The 7,108-nt window shown below is 40.4% G+C and overlaps 2 long non-coding RNA genes across 3 annotated transcripts in view; one reads left to right on the top strand and one right to left on the bottom strand.

Annotated features, from left to right (window-relative positions):
• The window catches only part of LOC109364110, a 25,101-nt gene extending 21,407 nt beyond the window's left edge, over window positions 1-3,694 (bottom strand). The window contains exon 1 of the long non-coding RNA XR_002110125.2: window positions 3,333-3,694. This is a non-coding gene — a long non-coding RNA (uncharacterized LOC109364110). The remainder of the gene's footprint in view (window positions 1-3,332) is intronic.
• A 31-nt stretch (window positions 3,695-3,725) lies between these two features.
• LOC109364112 overlaps window positions 3,726-7,108 on the top strand; it is a 5,850-nt gene continuing 2,467 nt past the window's right edge. The window contains exon 1 of one of the 2 annotated variants that reach the window (XR_004162245.1): window positions 3,726-3,775. This is a non-coding gene — a long non-coding RNA (uncharacterized LOC109364112). Of the gene's footprint in view, window positions 3,776-4,369; window positions 5,161-7,108 lie in introns of those variants that run through there. The other variant, XR_004162244.1, reaches the window with a different exon arrangement.

The following is a 7,108-nucleotide window of genomic DNA, read 5'->3' as shown; positions in this document are numbered from 1 at the left end:
TATTTGATTTATTAGTCTCAATTTCAATCAGATTGTATTATATTGTGTTATCTTGCATTCCGATATCATAGTAAAATAAGTTTTCCTCCATAGATTGTTGCTGCTGTTTTTGTTTTCCTCCCTTCCTTCCCATTTTGTGGGGTGGGGAGCGGAGGGCAAGGGCCTACTGCCCCCTGTCACAGGTGTAAATTGATCTCGTTAATTCCATGACAGAACTGTTGAGTCACAGCCTGAATCACTGATTGATCACCTGAGGAAAGGACTGAGGTGCGGGAGCACAGGTGAAGGCATTGGAAGGGATGGAGCCTGGTTGCATCTCTCCTAGACCCCATTTAAGGGCTGACTGCCACTGGGGAAGGATCTCTTTCTGGAGATCTCTCCTCTATGGAGTCTTCTCTGTGAACCCAGGTCTTCAGATACAGATGAGTATTCCTTCCCTGCTTTTTCTTTTCCCATATTCACCACAATAATCTTTCAGCTTTAGAACCAACTGTGACAGGCTTGCTGAAGGGAGCCTTCTTTTATCAGGGAAGTTGGATTTGGTGATCTCTTAGAGGTCCCCTACGATTCTGTGATTCTGTGAAATTAGAGCTTTAGCCTCATTTAAAACATGAACTAAAGAACAAGATCTCAGTATTGCTAAATTTGTTGTGGTTGACTCAAGAGAAACATTTTTGGGAGGAGCGCATGTAGGACTTTCGTGCAGAGTTAACATCCTTGCTGTTTACAAACTAAAAATCTTCATTAACAAATATTGATTTTGAGATTGGATATCCTTATATAATAACGAATAGAAACAAATAACCTACTTGCATGTCAACAGAGAGAAAAGTCCAGTCACAACAAGAATCTTGTAATTCTCACGTGTATCACATAAAGATTTTCTTAATTCTCCTGGGGTCCGCTGGATATACCTGACAGTTTATATTAGTATACATTTTCTAAAATAGAACTATGTGAGAATGAGGAAAGACCAACAGCTCTGAGGGGGAATCATTCAATTTCCCACAAGACAAGTTTAGAAATAAAAAATAATATTATTTATATTCATTCATCATATTCATTTTAATAGATAAAGCAGGGCTGCATTTTTGTAAGAGCCGCGGCCGGGGTCCCGCGCTGCCAGTATTGTATTTTAGGTAACATCAGTGCTTGCCATCTCAGTGGCTTTGCTAGAGACTGAGCCAATGACAGAGGTATCAGTACATGCAGGGATGAGGCCTTCGCATCTGGTAATGGATGTTATTTGCCGTAAGGAAAAAATACCCGTTCAAAGATGATCTGATGCCTGAGATAAAGAAATGGAATGTTAGGGTAAATAGAATCCATCTGCCCCATGGGTGGAAGTAGTCCAGCTATTTGCCATGGAGTGTTTCAAACTGTGCTGGAACAAGATGATGCTCCTGATCACATGTAGTGAATTCACTACTTTCTTGTGTCGGGCAGTGCAGCAGGGGAAGTTTTTAAGAGAGGAGAGCAAATAATCCATATCTATCTGAGTGCTGATTTTGCTATTAAGTGAAGTGAAAAAACATGCACAGGAAATTCATTTCCTAGATATTAAGTGGCAGGTTGGACGTCATCACATCCCAATGGATGTGGTCAACAAAATAGCTGCTATGTCTCCTCCCACTAGTAAGAAAGAGTCACAGTCTTTTCTGGGTGTTTTGGGAATTCATGTTCCAAACTACAGACTCGTTGTAAGCCCCCTTTATCAGATAATGCAGAATAATTTTTTATGGGGCCCTAAGCAGCAGCAGGCTTTTGAGCAGATTAAACAGGTGATAGCCTGAGCTGTGGCCCTGGGTCAGTAGGGATGGGACAGGATGTAAAGAGCATCCTCTACACTGCTGCTTGGAGTCTGTGGCAAAGAGCATCAGAAGAGACTTAAGGCTGACCCCTGGAATTCTGGAGTCGAGCATAGACAGGGTTGGAACGCACTGACTGAGAAGGAAGATCTTAGCTACGTATGACAGGGTTCGTGCAGCTTCCAAAGTAGTCAGTACTGAAATGCAGCTCCTGCACCTTGACTGCTTGACTGGTGCTAAACAGGATGTTTAAAGGAAAGGTTCCTCTGCCTATCATACTGCTGATGCAACTTGGAGTAAGTGGACTGGGGAACCTCAGCCTTCCAGGAATCCTAGAGGTGATCATAGACTGGTCTGAAGGTAAAATGTTTGGAACATCACCATCAGAAGAAGTATCACATGCTAAAGAGACCTCACCATGCAATGAGCTACCAGAAAATGAAAAGAAATATGCCCTGTTCACTGATGGATCATGTCATATTGCAAGAAAGCATCGCAGATGGAAGGTCCTACACAAAAAGTTGCAAGGCCACCAAATGAAAAGGAGAATCAAACCAATTTGCAGAAGTAAAGGCTGTGCAACTGTCTCTCCTGTTCCTGAATAGGAGAGGTGGCCAATGCTTTATCTTAATACTGATTCACAGGCAATGACAAATGCCTTATGGGGATGGTTACAGCAGTGGGAACAAAACTGGCAAAAAAGAGATAAACCTATTTGGACTGCTAAACTGTGGAGACACTGCTACCCAAATAAAGAATATGGTTGTAAAGGTGCATCATGTAGATGCTCGTGTGCCCAAGAGTCAGGGTACTGAAGAACAACAAAATAGCCATCAGGTAAATTGAGCTGCCAAAATTGAAGTGGCTCAAATAGACTTGGATTGACAAAACAAGGATGAATTATTTCTAGCTTGGTGGGCCTGTAAGACCTCAAACTATCAAGGGAGAGATGCAACATATAAATGGGCTAGAGACCAAGGGTGGACTTAATTATGGATGCTTACTGCACAGGATATTCAGGACATGTGACATATGCACCACAGCTAAACAAGCCAAGAAGATGAGACCTCTCTGGGGAGAAGGGTGATAGCAAAAGTATAAATATGGGCAGGTGTAGCAGATTGATTATGTCACCTTGCCATGATCTCACAGTGGTAAGCATGGTGAAGAATGGTTGCCATGGTGGAAGCAACCAGTGGGTGGCATGAAACATATGCAGTACCCCACGTTACCACCCAAAACACCATACTGGGTCTCGAGAAACAAGTCCTGTGGCAACGTGGTACTCTAGAAAAAATTGAGTCAAATAAAGGGACTCAATTAAAAATTATCTTGTAAAGACTTGGACCAAAGATCATGGCATTGTCTGGATTTATTTTATTCCCTACTATTTTAGGCCCATCTCTCTTCCCTTTTCCCTTTTTCCCTTTCCTGGGGCAAGGATCTGTGTGTCCCCCTGCCCCGCTACTCAAGGAACCACGCTGAATCACCCTGTAAATTGCAGACACTGAGTAGGTCACCTACCTGCTCATACCTCTCACAACTGGCATCTTTACCATTCTCTGGAGGCAGCAGCAGACTTAGGTTCTCCGTGCAGCCAGAGAGCTGAACAGCTGTGTTTCTGGGCTAGCTCTCAGTCTGCATGGCCACACTCGTTTCATTAAGAGCTTTCTGCTTAGTGGAGACCATGGTTATATCTGCTGTTTGGGAGGCAGCTGATAGATGATCTGGACTTCCTGGTGGGGAGGGATACTCTATCCTCTCTGCTTGCCCTGCCTGCAAAAACTGATAAGAAAAAGAGAGCTACGCTCTGCATTGCTCTCCCCGCAGGGGCTGCCTGTGTAACTGCAGAGTGACATGTATTCTGGCCCCACCCTGCCACATCAGAGCCCCTGCAATTGCCACACAGAAGAGTAATGGCACATGGCAACTGCTTGTTGACAGGGAGTTCCTCTTGCTCTGCTGAGGTGGTGACTTCATTCCTGATGAAAAAGTATCTTGCTGTTGCTTGCTGCTAGTTCTTAACACACAAAATATATGTTCCACATTCTTAACATATGCCTGCATTTTCCTTAGAACTGTCCACAGAATGTTATCTAAGTGGAGGAAATATCCTGTTTCTTTGCTATCTCTTTTTCTCTCTCTGTGGTTTTTTGTTTGTTTGTTTGTTTGTTTTGTTTTGTTTTGTTTTGTTTTGCCTTGATCTTCCCCTTGCCCCCTTTGGAACTCCACAAACAGAAATTCAGGAAGGAATTTTGCCCCTCTGTCTTCCTATGTCGCCCAGAGGAAGGTGCAGAACTTCTAGTACAGAGTGAATTAAAAGGTGATTCTTTCCACTCAGCAAATGCTGCAATGATTTTAAAGATTTCCTATACGTATTGCTGAGGAGATTTACTTTTGGGATTTTAAACCTTCCTGTACATCTGTTCTCGACATTAGGAAATAAATGTTCAGAGACTGGAACAGGCTGCCCAGGGAGGTAGTCAAGTCACCAGCATTAGAAGTGTTCAAGAAATGGTTAGATGTTGTAATGAGGGACATAGTTTAGTGATAAATATTCGTAATGGATGGTTGGACTGAATGATCTGGGAGGTCTTTTCCAACCTTGATGATTCTATGATTCAGTTGATTCCAGCAGACTTCATAGTGGCTAAAAGTATAAGACATCATACTGAATTCTGATATTTTGCAAGGTTACTGTAATACATTTGAATTGTTAAGTTGAAATCTTCTTGTTTTCTGGGAAAAGGAACTCTTGTCTGTTAGAGTTCCATGGCAATTCATGTGAGGTTTTTGTGTTTTGTTTTTTTTTTTCCCTTCAGGTTTACCAGCAGGTCCTTGTTGAGCCGGACTGGTTTCTTTACAATTTAAGAGAGATTTCTATCAAAGGAATATTAGAGTAGTTGATTTTGGCAGCACTGTTGTGCTACACTTAAAGTCTTGTCAGACTTACTGTTGCAAGGCATTATTTTGAAACTCTTACAAAATAAAAATTTTCACCGAAGTCTACGTTCAAGATTTATTTCCTTCTGGAAAGTAGAGTCGTCTGCCAAGAGTTGGTCAAAGGGGAATTTTACTTCATGCTTTTGAATGTTAAAAGTATTAGAATCCTAAACCTGAGATGCAATATATTAAGCCAATGCTCACGTTCTGTGTGAAGCAGTGGCTGGCAGACACAATGAGCAGATTCGGTCTCAATATATTCTCTTTCAGCAGACCTTATGCTATCATAAGATTTCTCCATGACATAATTTGAGTGAGGGGCTCAGACAGCACATGGATCCTTTGTGGTCAACTATGGACAAAGCAAACTGAAAACAATTCCTAGAAAAACCTCCTTTCTGATGTTGAGGTAAAACATCTCTCTCTTTGTAAAATCTACTGATTTCAGGGACCTCTACTCTATAATTACTGTTTTAATCCAGAAATAGGAATCTTCTGTATGTGTGTATATATACATGCACACAAAACATTTCAGTGCTAGGAGTCCTGACACTCACTGCATTATAGACAATGCACTGAGGTTGAAAACCTCTTATTAGTTAATCATATACATGTATCAAAAGTGAAAAATTAAAATATAATATGCTTCACAACCAGGATAGTTAGGATAGAGTGGGGGGGAAAAATGTGCTGGACACAGACACGACAAAAATGCAGTTGCTAACATAAGATCAATTTTCCGTATACTGTTCTGCATTTAAACTTCCTGATCTTTATATGAGACGTACTCCTTCCCTTACTCTTCCTTAGGATTTCCAGACTCAGACCCACAAGGTAGATGTCAATGTTTTTCCACCTCATCATGACTCAAAGCTCAGAGCCAGGGCATAGGAGAATGTGATTATTTAAATATAAAGCTTATTTTTGACAGAAAAATTTATAAGTCTCTATTGTATTTTGTGTATGTGTGCTTTGAGATTTCATTAGTAAAAAGAGGGCTCTGAGTCTTTTAGTATAAATTGGGATACAGATGTTAGTAGATGTTAGTTTTGCAGATCCTATCTCTTGCACTTTTAATAAGATTATACTATTTGTCTGCAAATACATAGCTAGTCAATGCTAAATACTTTATTTGCATTACGAAAGAACAATCCAGTTACAGTGTCTTCTATAAGAAAGCCCTGATGGAAAGGGAGTAGATTTACTTGACGTGTGCATAATAAACTTTAGTAATGAACAGTGAACAAAAAAATGATGGTATATAAAGGTTCCCTGATGTCTGGGACAGAAGATTTCCTCTGAAGTAGTTCTATGGTACTATTTTTCTTGTGTAATCTGGCTGACCAGATTTGAAGTCTGCACTCAGTGAATTGCATGCAGTCCTAATTTCTGCTGCAGTAGTGCAATTGGCATTAGGTACACACACCGTGCAAGTGGGCTGTTCTGCAGGAATGTGTGTTGTGGGAGGTTTTAAGGCAACCTGCAGCTGCACGGTTGTGCAACATCCTTTGAGTCATTAATGAGATGTGATGAGACTTTCCCTGGGAGAAAGCTGAATGCAAAGAAATGTTCCCCTCTTATTGACTGACATTATGTGGTATTAGATTTTCATACAGCAATGTTTACTGATCTGGCATCAGCAAACACTGTCTTATATTAACTTCAGTACAAATCAGATGTACTGAACTAGGAAAATATGGAATAATACGTTCTCTTTAAGCTAGATTTCTTTCCTCACCTTATCCCAGCTTCCTGTCCAAGGCATTGCATTATCTCACACAAACAGGTAAGTTACCATCAATAGCAGAATGTATGCACACATTCCATACATGCCTTTTAGTGGAATCCTTCCTCCACTCCATAAAAGAAATATATAGCTGTATATGCTGTTATCACAGTAGTTTAGTTTCACACAGAAACTCTGTCTTGCAGAATTGAATGCAATGTTTTGATTTATTCTATGACTGGTGCCACAACACTGATTGTTTAATTTGGTGAATTCTCATCATGAAAGGATAAGATATATCAGAAGAGGGACTCAATCCCAAGGGCAAGAGAAACAGTAATTTCAAATTAGAGGCTCTATTATCCGTTAATTGACTTGGAGAAGGCCTAGAAAAGGAATAGAATTACAGAAACAATAAAAACTATTTTTTAACTGTTCTATCTCTGCAAGGATAATGAAACCCAAACTGGCTTGTTTGGTTGTTTTTTTGGTTGATGTTGTTGTTTATCTGACTTTTCTTAGCATGGTAAGAATGCCCTGATTGCAGCCTCATTTAGGTATTCCTTATAAATAGAGAGAACTTAATCAATGGACTATAAAGTAGTGAATCTGAAATCTTTTTTTTTTTTTT

Source organism: Meleagris gallopavo, chromosome Z (assembly GCF_000146605.3).
Source record: "Meleagris gallopavo isolate NT-WF06-2002-E0010 breed Aviagen turkey brand Nicholas breeding stock chromosome Z, Turkey_5.1, whole genome shotgun sequence".
Classification (NCBI taxonomy): Eukaryota; Metazoa; Chordata; class Aves; order Galliformes; family Phasianidae; genus Meleagris; species Meleagris gallopavo.
The sequence above is the reverse complement of the archived record's forward strand: the minus strand, read 5'-3'. Positions and strand labels throughout refer to the sequence as shown.